We start from the raw sequence: 16868 nt of genomic DNA, 5'->3' as shown, positions 1-16868 counted from the left end.
GGTGGCTCAGTTGGTTGAGTGTCTGACTCTTGATTTTGGTTTAGGTCATAATCCCAGGGTCATAAGATTGTGCCTTGCGTAGGGCTCTGCACTGAGCATGGAGCCTGCTTGAGATTCTCTTTCTCTGCCCCTCTCACCCACTCTCTTGCTCGCGCTCCCTCGCTCCCTCTCTCTCTCTCTCCCTAAAATAAAATCAAGAAAAGAACAATACAATATCAGAACATGTCTGGGGCAGTGGGTGTGGGGAGAGGGGTGAGGGTGAGAGGACGAGGAGAAGAGACAAAGTCTTATTTAGGACTCATGTGGAGAAGTGGATTTGTGCTCCTGACTTTGAGAACACTCTTAATGTTAAAACCTCCTAGACACAAGGGTATTAAATCGGAGTTGGGGGCAGACTGTGGAGAAGTGGGTTTGGGGGAATGTTCAAAAGCTGGAGGCAGAGAAGACTGTCAGGGACATCTCAACACTGGCTCTATGATCTTGCCCCAGACGTGGAGACATCCTCACTGATGCTGCATTAATTCAAAAAATTGGAGAGCTCAGGCTTTACAGAATTTCTCGAACTCTAGACTGGACTTTTTGTTACATAGGATAAATTAACATCCACTTGTTTAAGGCCACATTTTTCAAGTTTTGTTACACATAAATGTACAATTTTCCTCACTGCACACTCAGATACACTACACCCCCAAAGTTTGTAAGGATAACATCCATGGCATACATGATGTGGTAAGAAGAATGACAAACAATTGCATAAAGGAAAAATATTAAGGCCCCTACAAAGTGTGGGGGGAGGAGGGTTTGTTGGGGGCGAGAAGGGGACAGGGAGACAAATACAACCATCATCCTGTGGCCAGGCCCCTTCATATACTAGTAGAAGATAATTAAAATTCATCATCAGTTGACCAACACGTGAAAGAGGATGGCTTAGATAGGTCACTGTAAAATGTATATATGTTTCAGTTTCATATAAGTCCAATATGTAAAAGCTAATCCTGCTTAATTTCTAAGAGAATTCAAGAAATCTCCACACCAAAAGAACACATAAATATTTCCTTTCAGCACTGAAATTTGCTAGTTCTTACTTTCAAGATTCCTTTGGATATTCCTTTGGGTCCTCTTAACTTCCACACAAATTTAAAAATCAGCTTGTAAATGTCTGCAGAAAAGCCTGGTGAGATTATGACTAGAGCTGCATCAAATTCATGTATCAATTTGGGGAGCACTGACTCCTCTAGTTGCAACGAAATATTACTAATGCAAAGCTGTATTCTAAAAGCAATCTTACTTCTTAAAGGGATATATTGTCCAAGTAGCACATGTGGCTTTTTAATGAGATTCCATCACTCTTATTTTTCAATATAAATTAGATCCAATTAATTTGGACCTTGTTGGTCCAACGAGGTTAACCAGACAAAATTAATTCTTAACAAAAGAGAAAATCAAGTAGAAATCAAATAATTTGTGTGTCTCTCTCCTAAAAGGTTCTGAATTTTTCCTATCACTTTTCTGAGAGAATAACACTTTTCTTCTAGAAAACAAAAAGTTTCATAAAGATCAAACTGATGGTTACCAGAGGGGAGGAGGGGAGGGAGGTGAGTTAAACAGGTGACAGGGATTAAGGAGTGCCCTTGTGATGAGCACCAGGCGTTATATGTAAGTGTTGAATCACCATATTATACACCTGAAAATAATATTACACACTATGCTAACCGGAATTTAAACAAAAATTTAAAAATAAATTACATGGAAGAACAAAAAAAAGTCTATTTTCTGCTTAAAAATACTAATGTATCTACTCACCTATGAGAAGACAAAAACACTGTGAGGTATGTGTATTTTATATATATATATATATATATATATATATATATATATATATATATATATATATAAAATTAAATGCCATACATGCTAAGCTGGACATGTACCTAATAATGTATGAATACACTTTTAATTTAATTTTGAAAAACAACAAGTATTCTTACTTTTTTAGGGTATAGTAACATACTCTCCACTGAAACAAATTATTCTTGAATCATAGGTAATTTTTCCTAAGAGCTTACAATTTCCATTAGCATACACAACAAACACATTCTATTTATGACAACTTGAGAGACTACAAGATCTTAACTTGAATTTTTTTTTAATGTTTATTCATTTTGAGAGAGAGAGAGAGAGAGAGAGAGAGAGAGAGAAGGGGGGGGGGGCAAAGAGAGGAGAGAGAGAGAATCCCTAGCAGGCTCTCTGCCCTCCACGCAGAGCCTGACACAGCACTCGATCCCACAAACTGTGACATCATGACCTGAGCTGAAATGAAGAGTCAGTTGCTTAACCAACTGAGCCACCCAGGGGCAACTCCCCTAACTTGAATTTCTGAATCAAAGAAAAGACATATTCAATTCCTTAAAACCTAGAAATCTGGCTATGGTGTAATAATTAAGCAACAAGAATTTCTTGAACATCTACTGATCTAGCAGATGCTTTCAATAATTAAGTCACTGGTATTTATTTAATAACCTGGGCCATTTTAGAGACTTACCTTAAACTAAGACAGACAGTCTTTGCCTTCCATGGTACTTGTCACTTGCAACCAAACCGATGGATGTCCTGTGAATGACCTAAACTTTCACATAATCCTCAATCATTACACCACAGACCTCTGGGCTTTCAACATTTTTTTTTCTCTCATGCTTTTTGGTGTAATAAAGTCTTCTAGATCTACTTGACCCTATACTGTGTGAGTATATAACTTAAATGAAAGAAAAGAAGAAGAAAGAAAGCGAACCAAGGAACAGGATGAGGAATCTTCAGTTCATTATATGAGCAAACTGTGTGAACATTCTTAATACAAATAAATATATACAATAGCCAACTTGACAATAAATTATATTTAAAAAAAGAAATATATATAAGAAAAAAATGATAATCTCATTCCATCAAAAATATAAATGCTTCAAAACATTTTGTCTACTATCTTAAAAATCTAATAAAAGTGAAACTTTAGAAAAGCCACTAAAAGCACTAATGAAATAATGTGAAATAAAGGATAACAAGGCTTATATCACAGACAAGTATTTCTAAGAAGGATTAACTGAGAGTACCACTTGGTAACAAGTGGTAACCTAGTTCTAAACAACTGATTAAAACAAAAAATGGGCAAATCAGCCATGACCTAGCCATGTAATTAGGTAGGACACAGGAATCTAAGTTTGAATTTCTTTAAAATGAGTAACAGACTGGGAACGCAAGCTGGTGCAGCTACTCTGGAAAACATTATGGAAGTTCCTCAAAAAAACTAAAAATAGAACTACCCTACAACCCAGCAATTGCACTACTAGGCATTTATCCAGGGGATACAGGTATGCTGTTTTGAAGGGACACATGCACCCCCATGTTTATAGAAGCACTATCAACAATAGCCAAAGTATGGAAAGAGCCCAAATCTCCATCAATGGATAAAGAAGATGTGGTATATATATACAATGGAGTATTAGTCGGCAATCAAAAAGAATGAAATCTTGCCGTTTGCAACTACGTGGATGGAACTGGAAGGTATTATGCTAAGTGAAATTAGTCAGTCAGAGAAAGACAAATATCATATGACTTCACTCATATGAGGACTTTAAGAGACAAAACAGATAAACATAAGGGAAGGGAAACAAAAATAATATAAAAACAGGGAGGGGGACAAAACAGAAGAGACTCATAAATATGGAGAATAAACTGAGGGTTGCTGGAGGGCTTGTGGGAGGGAGGATGGGCTAAATGGGTAAGGGGAATTAAGGAATCTACTCCTGAAATCATTGTTGCACTATACGCTAACTTAGATGTAAATTTTAAAAAATTAAAAATAAGATTAAAAATAAAATAGATATGTATATGTAAAAAAAAATAAAATAAAATGAGTAACGGATAAGCCAAGACACTCTAAATTGGCACCACACATGACTTAAGAGCAATAAAAGGCAATATAAATCAAGAGTATGCAGTTTTTCAACCATCATCACTCAACCACTCTATTGATTAGCTAATAATCCAGTCTTTGTTTGCAACATTATCATCTATTGTCTGAAGGGAATTAAATACATTCCAAAAAAGCTTTATATTAAATGGGAATGAAAGTCCTAGAACAGGATTGAGATTTTAAAATTCATATTTTCATGGAAAAGGTCCAAAACAAAAGTGACTGAACAAATTATTAATCTGACATAGTATTAACTTTAACAGAAATTCTGAATAAAATTATCCAACTCTCCAAAATATTGTGTACAACATATTCATATTTTGTCACTAATATATCAAGGGAAAATGCTGGCTTTCAAATCACAAACAGGTATGTTCTAAGACTAGATATTTCTAGAAAAAGAAGAATATTAGGAACATTCCATTTTCATTCGTGTTTATATCAAAATCAGTGCTAAAGTTACATTTAGAGATTGTATATCAAATAAAAACTTTACAGTGATGAAGTTTTACAGCCAAATATCAGAAGTTCCAGAGTCTACACCTCATTCTACCACTAAACATGCAGTCTATGGTCATATCATTTCTGAGGTTTAGTTTTCTCCCCAACAGTTATTTATAAAATTAATTTTGCATCACTTTGAAGTCAAAAACCTCAAATCGTAAAGAGCAAGGATCTTAGAGGTAAAAATTAAGTCATCTCTTTTGGTTACTTTAATTTCATGTATTTGTCTATTTCACTGAATTTCCCCTATTTCTTAGTTCTGCATAGAAATACAATTGTACTTCAGTCAACAAGAAGAACAAAAATAATCATAATTGAAAGAGCTCTGAACTCACAATTAGAAGAACTGTATTCAAATCCTGGCTCTTTTATGGAATCTTGAAAAAGTTACCCCTCTGGGTCTCAGCTTCCCCATCTGTAAAAGATGGACAATAATACCGTCTTTTAGGAAAGCCATCCTAATGATTAAGAGAAAAAAATGTACATAACGCAACTAGTGAAATGCCTAGCACATGGCAGATGCTCAGTAAATACTAATTTTTAAAAAACACAGATTTTCCTACTTCTTCACATTCTTATTATTTTTTTAAATATTTTTATTTTATTTTTAAGAGAATGCAAGTGGGGAGGGGCAGAGAGAGAAGAACAGGGGATCTGAAGCAGGCTCTGTGCTGACAGCAGTAAGCCTGATGTGGGGCTCAAACTCACAAATTGTGAGGTCATGACCCGAGCTGAAGTCGTAAGCTCAACCCAGGCGCCTCGACTTTTTCACATTCTGCCTCCACATCTACTGGTTTCTTCCAGCAGTGCCATTTCATATTTAATAAAGTTGGATTTTTAATAAGGTTATGATCTTTCAATGACTTCCTGCTCTAACCTAAAAGTACCACTGTATAGGTTTGTCAGACACAATTCTATTATCTGCAAATATGACAATTTGGTTCTGCATGACTTCATTAGCAGTAATACTGCAACCTCCTATGTGATACTAAAACAGCTTTTAAATTAAATTCTGTCTCATAATAATAATAATTAGTATATATTTCAGAGAAGCATTTCCCAAGTTTTAATTTTGTGCCTGTATCACGGCATTACAACAGTTGATAATATAGACACAATTCAACTATCCAGTAGAGCATATACATGAGCAAGCAAACAATTACCATAGAGTGTGATACAGGAGAAATCTCGAGACCCATGGAGACACAAAAGGTGGACATCCTAACCTACACTTTAATGGGTCCAGGAAGGATTTCTGGAGAAATAATGGTGAGAATTAACCCAGGAAGAGGCTGGGGGAATTGCATGTTCTAAAACCCATAGATAAGAAAGCTCAATTCTTTCTTGGCAGTGAAAATAGGAGAGGTGGCATTCAGAACACAAAGGCCAAATGATGACACAAGAAACAACAGGTCAATATGCACCAAATGATAAAGGAGCTGATAAGCCATCTGAAGGAGTGTAGAGTTTTACCTGACAGCAACAGGAAACAGGTCAAGAGTTTGACCTCCGAATTTGCTTTTCAGAAAGATCACTCTAGCCGCAATACAATGAATAGAGATAACACTATGGGTCTGAAGACGGTGGGGGTGGGGCCGCTGCAGTACTGCTGGTAAGAAATGATGGTACTGACATTTATCACAATCTCTCATTACTTACTTCTGGGCTTTTTTGTTTAACCAACAAATGTCTTCTACTCTCCGCTACTACTCTTTATGCTCGTGTTCCCTAAGATCAGAACCGCGTGTGTGTATTCACCACATAATGCTTAGCATGGTTTCTGCCACATAGGCTGTCTCCAATGAATATATGATGAAGGACAGTAATAGTGAGAATGGCAATAACAAGAGGAATATGAGAGCTATTTTGAAGACACAACAGATAGGACTTGGTGCTCACACCAAGTTGATAGAGACGAGCATGAACTATGAAATAGGCTCCACAGAAAGGTACTATAAGGACAAGAGAAAAGAAAAGCATTTTGAAATATTAAAAGCCTTCTACGTAAAGGATAAGCACTATTATTACTGTCTCTAATTTTTAAAAATTGTTTCTAATGTCTATTTATTCTTGAGACAGGGAGAGAGAGACAGAGGTCAAGCAGGGAAGGGGCAGAGAGAGAAGGAGACATGGAATCCAAAACAGGCTCCAGGCTCTGAGCTGTCAGCACAGAGCCCGAAGCAGGGATCAAACTCACAAACTGTGAGATCATGGCCTGAGCCAAATGAAGTCAGACGCTTACCCAACTAAGCCACCCAGGTGCCCCAAATTTTCTCTCATTTTTAAAGGGTACATAGAAAAAAATTTAATGTCCACCAATCAAGAGATTAAATTATGATAGAGCCTTACAATGGAACACTGCAGTGTGAGATATGAAATAATCTCCAAAATATATAGTGGGAGATAAAGATACAGTGTAGTGTTTAAAACACACTCCCATTCTGGGCTTTAAAAGGAAGATATATGTATGTGTATCCATATACATGTATACATGCATACATATGCATACAACATTTAGAATAATTCTGTAATGATACCAAACCAAAAATAAACAAAAAACACAATGACAACTATCTATGAAGAAGGAAATTAAGAAGAGGCTACATTGAGTGGGAAACCTAATTCTCAAGATAAATTCATTGGTCTTAAAGTTTCCCTTTGGCTACTTCACTGTATTCCAAAATATAGCTTAATAAATAACGAAATAAAATGGCCCTGACTCACCAGTTTATTTTGTTTTAATGACGCACGTGTGCATACATAGAGTTTCCAAAAAATGTTTAACAAGAATCTATCTGTAGTGTACAATCTTTCAAATCCTAGTTCTTCTCTGCTGTGAGCGCTCTGTCCCCAAACCCATGAATCACTACTTCTGCAAACATATTTTCAGTACATGTTCTATATACGGGCACACAATACTTACGGCTTTATGTGTAATTTGTTTAGAAAGTTGTAATCTGGGGCGCCTGGGTGGCTCAGTCGGTTAAGCGTCCGACTTTGGCTCAGGTCATGATCTCACGGTCCGTGAGTTCAAGCCCCGCGTCGGGCTCTGTGCTGACAGCTCAGAGCCTGGAGCCTGCTTCAGATTCTGTGTCTCCCTCTCTCTCTGACCCTCCCCCATTTATGTTCTGTCTCTCTCTGTCTCAAAAATAAATAAATATTAAAAAAAATATTAAAAAAAAAAAAGAAAGTTGTAATCTGTGTTCCTCAAGGGTAAGCCCGCCACCTTTGCTATTTAATCATCACCAAGCAAACTTCATTCTACTGGGATCTGCAGTGGCTCACCAACACTAAGAAGAGCTCCTGACTCTACTACTGGTCAATATGTACTTATTGAATGAATAAACAGAATAACGATACCTAGCATTTACTAAGCTCTGTTTGCCAAGCAAGAGAAGACCCTTTTTTTGCTAAATCGAACTCCTTCTGGACTCTTTCAAGAATCTTACTCCCTTAGTCATCCTCTACCTGTCTACCATTTTAATGTCCACTAAATTAGCCTTTGTCCTTCTAACATGTTCACATGTCATCTTTATCCAACACACCTTCCCTTGTTACTGACGCCTGGTTGTAAATCTAGTTCTCTCTCTCTGTCATTCTAATTACAATCAACATTTTGAAACCTGTGGTCTTTGACTCCCTGTTTCCCTTTCCTCACTACAAAAGGTCTCAGGTATTCGAGTTTCTATCCACAAACAGGATCTAAGGACTCAAGAGCTCCTTCTACATGAAGAGATCAACGATTTCTCTGACACTCCAGGGCAGAACTCTCCAGTACTAACAGAGAGAAGCAATGCCCTGGACAGACGTGAGGAAAGAGAGGCTGCTTTGACCATAATGTACTGTTGACACCTATTCTTTCCATTCTTTGTAAATCCAACCAATTTTATTCGTTCTTACAGTCTTATAAAGCTGCCGGTTTGACATGGCCAATCACTTGCTAATCCTCAACCGTCTCTCTTCGGTGTCTGGTTCAGTTCTCCCACAATTACCCTCTATCTTGTCAGCTTTCTTCTGCCTAGATATATGAAGGCATAGAAAGCCCTAGGAAGAATTCAAAGGACAAGGGAAGATCTCATGTCTCTGTTTTTCATTGGATTTGGACTATTTAATTTGATTTTTCTTTTAATAAAAAAACTTAGGATGAAATTTACTTTTCCCCTTATGATCCAACTTTTTATTATGAAAAATTTCAAAGGTACAAAAGGTTCAAAAAAGAGTATAAAACTCACTCAACGAATAATATTGTACCATATTTCCCTTGTCAACATTTGTGTATGTATGTACCTACATACATATTCTTTTTTGCTAAACCTTTTGAAAATAACCTACACACATTATGACAATTCACCACTAAATAATTTAAAATATACAGCTTAAAAATAAAGACCATTGTCCTTCATAAACACAATCCCATTATCACAATCACCATTATCAACACCATAATAATTCTCTAATAGCATCTATAATCCAGCCTATATTCAAATTACTTCAGCTGTCTAAAAAATGTTTTTTGTAACTTCTTTTAAACCAGTAAATATTCAAGTTGTATGCATTGCATTTGGTTGTTATGTCTCTTTGGTCTTTAGTTCTAAAACAGTCCCAACTTTGTTTTTTTCATATTAATTTTAAAAAAAAATGAATTGCTCATAAAATGTTACACATTTTAGATTTGTGTGATTTTTTTTTCTCATGTCATTTAGCTTGTTTCTCTATCTCCTATTTTTCCATAAACTGGAATTTGAACCCAAAGACATCACTAGGCTCAAGTAAAACATTTTGGGCAAGAATACTTCATAGATGACATTGTATACACTTCATGGTACATCACCACAGGAGGCATGGAACATCACATTGTCCTACACCATTTAATTATGGTACTGACTACCAGATATCCCCACTGTAACTATTTTTTCCTCCTTTAAAACCATCAATAACCTATGGAGTGATGTTGTGATAAGACCATGCTGTTCTGCAATATCACATATAACACTGATATCTCATGTGATTTCTAAAGCTATAAAACAGGACAACATGTGAAAAACCGAGTATGAGATCAATGTTAATTTCTCTACATTGCTTTTTAAACTCTCAGGAGCGCCTGGGTGGCTCAGTCAGTTAAGTGTCTGACTTCGGCTCAGGTTATGATCTCGCAGTTTGTGAGTTCGAGCCCGATGTCGGGCTCTGTGCTGACAGCTCAGAGCCTGGAGCCTGCTTTGGATTCTGTGTCTCCCTCTCTCTCTGTCCCTCCCCCCCTCAAAAATAAACAAACATTACAAATAAATTTTAACTCTGAAATGCAAAAGCAAGGTGTATTTCTATCCCAGGAACACGGGCATTTTCAGAGGAGAGCCAATATCATCTCAGTCTGTGTACTTCCTGTGTGCCAGGCAGGCCCCCTGAGACTTACAGAACAACAAACTCAAATTCTCTCTCATGAGAATGGGCACACATGAACAGCCTACACTACCCACCTTCTGACGGGGAACACAAGAAACAAGGACCGTAAGTAGCTCAACCTTACTTGCCACAGCTGCAAGGGAAGAAAAAAGGAAAGTCTGTAAAGGTTTATTCAGATTCTCATAGAATATTCCTACTTCATTTGTCAGAAGAGTGTGTTCAAGTCAAATTCACAATATGATGTCATGAAGGAAGTGATTATTAAGACTATGAGTTTTCTTTGTGCTGTGCTTTTGATACCAATTGATTAAAGACTTGGAAAAAACTGAATCAGACCATACTCTTGACTATAAAGCAGTAAGACAGCTAGGCCATAAAATGTACTAAGAAATAACTGAGCTGCTTACTCAGAACAAAAGGTTTCTGGAATTCGAGAGTTGTGAGGGACACAACCTTCTGAACACTCAGCTTGTCACTAAACTGACAACATTACACTTTATTATTTGAGTGGCAAGAAACCTACTCCCAATGAACTTGATACTTAAGGACTGCTGTTTTAAAGGAGTTCCAATACTCTGTTCAAAAGGACATGGGCAGCGAGCAGATGGCAATGGAAGACAACACAGTCTTCTTTCTCACTGCAAAGCAGCCCTGAGCACATGCGAATCAGGTTTTGAAGAACTGCAGAGCTATCTGGTCAAAAATACATCACAACTTTTTACATGATTCATAGATGTTGAGGCATGAGTCATTTTCTAAATTTCTACAGCTGCCATCAGGATGTCTGCATTCAACTTCTGCTCTATCACCAACCCGCCTCGGTTTCAAGAGCTACGATTAAGCTAAAAGCAAACGATGCCCATCGAGCCCCTAAATTTTAGGCAACAGGGACCCCGTTTGGTAGAACCAAATCTCTCCTCTAATCTCACCTGCCTCTCGGTTATTCCTACTTTTTTCCCTCACGTTGCCATCAAAACTAAATTGAGCACTGAAGTTTTTCACTGTTCATAAATTAAACGACCCAGAAGTAGAAACAAACATGCTGCCCCAAACTGGAAGTTGAATTGCCACATTATTCTGGGGACTGGTGAAGTATGCTGAGTAAATACGATGATTTGACAGTCATTCTGGCAAGGGACGGTCCCAGCTCCTGCATTTACTAACTACAAACCTTAAGGAAATACGTAACCTCTCTCCAAGTCAGAATGCCCTCATTCGTAACATTACCCTTTTCCTTAGAGACCACAGAAAAGTGTTCTACCTGTCACAACTGCTCTTGACAAGGTCACGAATGACCTCTCCATTACTAAATCCAATGTCAAGTCCGAATCTTCATCTTTCTTGACCTACTAGCAGCATTTGGCATAGTTCATACTTCCTCACCCTTAAAACACTTCTCTTTGCCTCCAGGTCTTCATTCCTTCCTGACACCTCTCGAGCTTTAGTCTCTCATTTTCCCTCATGTTTGACCTTTAAATGTTGGCATTCCAAGAGCTTAGTCCTCGCACTTTTCTGGCAACCCTCCTTCCCTTCCTTCCTCCCTCCTTCAATGATCTCACCAAGCCTCATGGCCTAAATACCAACTACCCATTGGCAATTCCTAATTTACAGCTTGAGGCTGTCTTCTGACTCCACACTCACATATCCAACTTCCTACTCAACATTTCCCTCTGGATAGCCAATTAGCTTCTCAAACTTGACCTGTTCAAAAGTGAGTCCCTGGTCTTCTTGCCCAAACCTGTGCCTCCCACAATCCTCACCATCTCCGTTGACAGCAACTCCATTTTTACAGCTCCACGGGCCAAAATCCTGGAATCATCTTTGAGTCTCCCCTCACATACATTCCACACCCCACACCATCAGAAAAAAACCACTACCGGTAATACCTTCAAAGTACTCTATCCAGAGCCGTAAGACTCCTCTACACCTTCACTACCACCACCCCACTCCACATCACTGGCATCTCCCACCATGTATAACACAATAGCTTCTCAACTGGTCTCCCTGTTTTCCTGTTGCAATCTCAACAGAGCGTGCAGAATGACGCTATTTTTTTTTTAATCACATCGCATCACGAATCTGCTCGGAATTCTTCCCATGACTTCCTGTCTCGCTCAGAGTAAAAGCCAAATTATACAACTGCCTATCCTACATGAATGAGGCTGCTGTTGTCTCCCATGCTTTCTCTTCATCCGCTCTTGACTCTTTCTTGGTTTTCTTCAACTCATCAGGCAGGGTCTCATCTCAGAACAGTGTCCCCCAGGCAGGTCTTCAGGGCACACTCCCTGACCCCCTTCAGGTCTCTTCTCAGCGAGCCCTTTCCCAACTAACAGAAATGACAAAATCTACCATCCTAACAGTATTTTATCCTGTCTCTCCAGAGCACTTACAATCCTTTAACGTACCAGACGTTTTGCTTATTTCTCTTCTGGCTCTCCCACTATAATGTAAACTTGAAAGTGATGATTGATGTTTGTTTTGTTCTACACTGTATTTCCAGTGCCCAGAATTTCTGCCACGTAGCATGCACCCAAATACTTGTTGAATACATGAACAAAGAAGTGAATAAAGTATATTTGCTTTGGCTTAAAAAAGAGTTGTATCCATCAGCAAATGAAAATACGTCTTGGTTTTACATGCTCTGGATTTCACTGAAGAGTTGCTAATCAATTAATTTTCTATAATAATTGCAACAATTAATACAAGTCCCCCTAGTCAAATCCCTGCTAACATACTGTTTTTCCTCAGCTGCAGGCTGTTCCTCTTCTATTCTATCTGTGACACATACACAACCAGACATGTCGTAGGACCCATGCAGCTAATTAGCTGACATGGTTTAATCACCACTACACTCACGAAGGCCTGTTAATGAGTCAGAAAACTGTTTCTTAAACTAAGTAAAGTGATCTTTTATTAGTGTGAACTTTTCACTCCCCCTAATGGTGGTTTTTACTGTTTGTTTATATTTGAAATGTTTAGAAAAAAGAAGAGCCCTTAAGGAAGACAGCCAAATAAATAACTTGAATGTGAGAACAGAAGGTAACTGGCACACTCTATCAGTCTGTTATCACTGACATATATTAACTACCAACATTCAGAAAGAAATATGTATGTGCAAAACGCCAGTAAAATACCTTCAGTGAGCTTGAAAGGTCATAAATTACAATTGCTAAGCTGAATGAGAGACAGTAGTTAAAAAGTCATGTATTTCCAGTAATTTTCTATTCTAAAAGAGCCTGCAGAATAACCATTGGCACTTGAGCAATTTTCTCTGCCCTAAACTGACCAGTGCCCTAACTTTTTATTATTCCATTATTTTCTGACTTCCATTAACCCAAGCTACTATCAACCAAAACAAAACAAAACAAAACAAAACAAAACCTACATGTTCATTAAACATCACCAACACATTTTGGAAAAGATGCCTAATTTTATTTGAAGTGTTTGATATTTCATGAATACAGTATATATATTAATGGAAAATAAAAACTCCACTTGGCCAAGGACTTTCTGAATGTAGTCATGATGTAGGACTTCTTCCAACAAAAATTTTTGTGGTCTTCTCAGCAAAGTAGCTTTAAGTAATCAGATACAGATGAAGGCAAATGAACCACAAGCACAGAGTTCAAATTTGAAGTTGACATCATAATCATATTATCTGTAAGTAGGGACATAAGGTATCCTCACTGATAACAGGATTTCACTGGGCCGTAGGAAAACTCTCAGTTGGTTCTGCCTGTTATCAATGGCATGCACATAGCTAAGACCATGAACTCTTTATAAAGTGCAACAATGAAGGGGACAAAATGGGAACGAACCTACAAACTTCACTAACCCCATACTTTTTTTTTTTTTAACGTTGTTTTTTGTTTTTTCTTTTTAAGACAGAGAGAGACAGAGCATGAGCAGGGGAGGGGCAGAGAGAGAGGGAGACACAGAATCTGAAGCGGGCTCCAGGCTCTGAGCTGTCAGCACAGAGACCAACATGGGGCTCGAACCCACAGACTGTGAGATCATGACCTGAGCCGAAGTCGGATACTTAACCAACTGAGCCACCCAGGTGCCCTAGAGTTATCCCTACACATCTAAACAGCTAAAATAAAAATATAGTGATAATACCAAATGCTGGCACGGCTGCAAAGAAACTCAATCCCTCATACACGGCTGGTGGAAATGTTAAATGGTGTAGCCACCCTGGAAAACAGTTTGGCAGTTTCTTCACAAACTAAACTTACACTTATCATACCACCCAGCTATCACATTCCAAGGCATTTATCCCAGAAAACATGAAACTTTACATCCAAACACACACACAAAAAAACTGTACAAAAATGTTCATAGCAGCTGTATTTGTAATAGCCCAAAACTGGGAACAGCCCCAACGTCCCAGGGAATGGTTAAACAAATTGAGGTACATATATACCATGGAATACTACTCAAATTATGCAACAATTTGGATGAATCTCAAAAATTACCTCATGCAACAATTTGGACGAATCTCAATCTCAAAAAGCTTTCTGTTGTGTAATTCCATTTATATGGCACTCCTGTACCGATAAAATTATAGCGATGGAAAATTGATTAGTGACCAGAGGTTAGGGATTGAAGGGAGATGGATTTGACTAAAAAGGTATAGCAGGAAGGAGATCTTCATGATGATGGGATAGTTCTCTACCTTGATCACAGTGCCAGTTACAGGTATGTACACAGGTGACCAAATGGCGTAGAACCCTGTTCAGGCATTGCACCAATGTCAATTTCTGGGTTTTGCTATTGTACTGTAGTTGGATAAAATGTAACCACTGGGGGGAATTGCCTGAAGTTACATAAAATGTAACCATTGGGGGAAATCAGACCTCTCTGCAGTATTTTTGCAACTGCCTGTGATCTACAATTATTTCAAAACAAGACTAAGAGAAAATGGGAAGAATTATTCATGTAGAGAAAGAAAAATAATACAAAGCATTGTGTGAAAGCCATATGATATTACAGCAAGAGCAAAGAAATAAACCAAAGGATCAGAATAGAGTGTTCAGAGTATGTAAGAGAACTCGTTCTACAATAAGGGTAGCATCCCTTGTGTAAGGGGAAAAGAGAGAATGCTTCTAGGAAAACGGGCACACTACATGGAAAATAAACTGGATCTCTTCCTTGTGACATTAAAAAAAAAAAAAAAAAGACTGGATGCACTAAAGACCTATACATTTTAAAGAAAACTATAAAGTTAGTAGAACATAAGAGTAACTTTATGACATTAAAATTTAGGGAAACACTTCTCAAAACCCAGGAAGCACAAACCAGAAGGCAATTTTTTTCCAATCTGATTACATCAAAATTGAAGATTTCTGTTCAATGAAACCCATCAGGAAAAATGTTACAGACAAATGATAGAATAGAAACAAGAACACTCAAAATATTTTAAAGACCAGTATCTAGGAAATACAAGGAATTTCTGCAGATTAACAAGGAATGAAACCTCAAAGTAAAAATGAGAAAGAGATGAACAATTTTACAAGAGGGAAAACTGAAAAGATAAAATACACATGAAGAAATGCTCAAACTCCTTAGTAATAGTGAAATGTAACTTAAAATGAGATTTTACTTTGTATCAATTAGTGCCAGGAAAAACTAGGACACTGGATAACACTAAGCATCCAGGGAGATCCAAGGACACAGAAACGCTCAAGAACTTTCTGCAGGAGTACAGACCATTGCAGTTTGTTCTGGAACACAATCCAGCAGTCCTTTGATAAAACATAGGAATGCAGAATGCACTATGATCCAGAAATCACATTCCTGGATATAGATCTCAAAGAAAACATCATAAGGGCGCTTGGGTGGCTCAGTCAGTTGAGCATCTGACTCTTGATTTTGACTCAGGTCACGAACCTAGGGTCATGAGATTGAGTCCACATCAGGTTCCACGCTAAGCATGGACCCTACTTAAGATTCTCTCTCCCTGCTCCTCTTCCCTGTTCTCAATCTCTCTCGCTAAAAAATAAAAATGAAATAATAAATAATAAAAAAAGAAAGCATCATAGAGGTCTCAGATGTATGTTTATTATACAGCATTGTCTGTAGAAGAGGGAAAATAAAGGTAAAATGGGTATCCACAAATGGGAGAGCAGATTGATAACCTGTAGTAGATACACTCTCTGAAACACTCTGCAACAGTCAGATGCAAAGGACAGTGACACGAATAGCTCTTTAAAATGTGGTAAGAAGGAGGGGCGCCTGGGTGGCTCAGTCCATTGAGCGGCTGACTTTGGCTCAGGTCATGATCTCACAGCTCACGAGTTCGAGCCCCGCGTCAGGCTCTGTGCTGACCGCCCAGAGCCTGGAGCCTGCTTCAGATTCTGTGCCTCCCTCTCTCCTCCCCAACCCACTTGCATTCTATCTCTGTGTCTCTCAAAAAAAAAAAATAAACATTAAAAAAAAATTTTTTTAATGTGGTAAGGAGAAAGTTTCAATTTACGATATGATACAGCATATATGATATATAATATTTAATATATAACATGATATCCCTAAAAATTAAAAATGTGGGCACCCAAGACAATATATACTTAATAACACCTACAAACAGAAGGATACGTATCATACATGCTAAAATGGCTTCCGACGGGTTGATGAACAAGGGAATGGGGTGGGAACTGGAAATAAAAGACAATGACTGGGAAAAAAAACAAACCAGGAGACACACCTTGAACAGCCAATGATGATCAGTGAATTGAGAATGATTCATTCAATCCTCTGCACCTGAGGTCCAAAACAAACTTTAAGGGCTCATACCTAACAGAGCACCCTACTGAGGCTCAATGCTCTCATGACAAAGGCATTAAAACTAGCTCACTACTTTCAAGTTTTCAACGTTAAGCCCGTTACATGGATAAACCACTCCACTTACATTGCTTCAAAACAGAACTTATATCCAAGATAGAAATAAAAGGAAATTGTAAGATACAAGGCTCACTACTCAAAATTTAAGTTCCTTCGA

At 37.9% G+C, this 16868-nt stretch overlaps 1 protein-coding gene across 8 annotated transcripts in view; it reads right to left on the bottom strand.

Annotated features, from left to right (window-relative positions):
- The window catches only part of WDR7 (WD repeat domain 7), a 354920-nt gene that overhangs the window by 336316 nt on the left and 1736 nt on the right, over positions 1 to 16868 (bottom strand). For 5 of the 8 annotated variants that reach the window (XM_006938939.4, XM_019815335.3, XM_019815334.3 and 2 more), the window contains exon 2: positions 4807 to 4886. The exons of 2 other annotated variants lie outside the window; for them this stretch is intronic. The gene's annotated coding sequence lies outside the window, so the exon portion shown is untranslated. Of the gene's footprint in view, positions 1 to 2542; positions 2611 to 4806; positions 4887 to 16868 lie in introns of all 8 variants that reach the window. One more of the 8 variants, XM_045042403.1, reaches the window with a different exon arrangement.

The sequence above is a fragment of the Felis catus genome, chromosome D3 (assembly GCF_018350175.1).
Source record: "Felis catus isolate Fca126 chromosome D3, F.catus_Fca126_mat1.0, whole genome shotgun sequence".
In the NCBI taxonomy this organism is placed as follows: domain Eukaryota; kingdom Metazoa; phylum Chordata; class Mammalia; order Carnivora; family Felidae; genus Felis; species Felis catus.
This window is presented reverse-complemented; position numbering and strand designations above follow the sequence as displayed.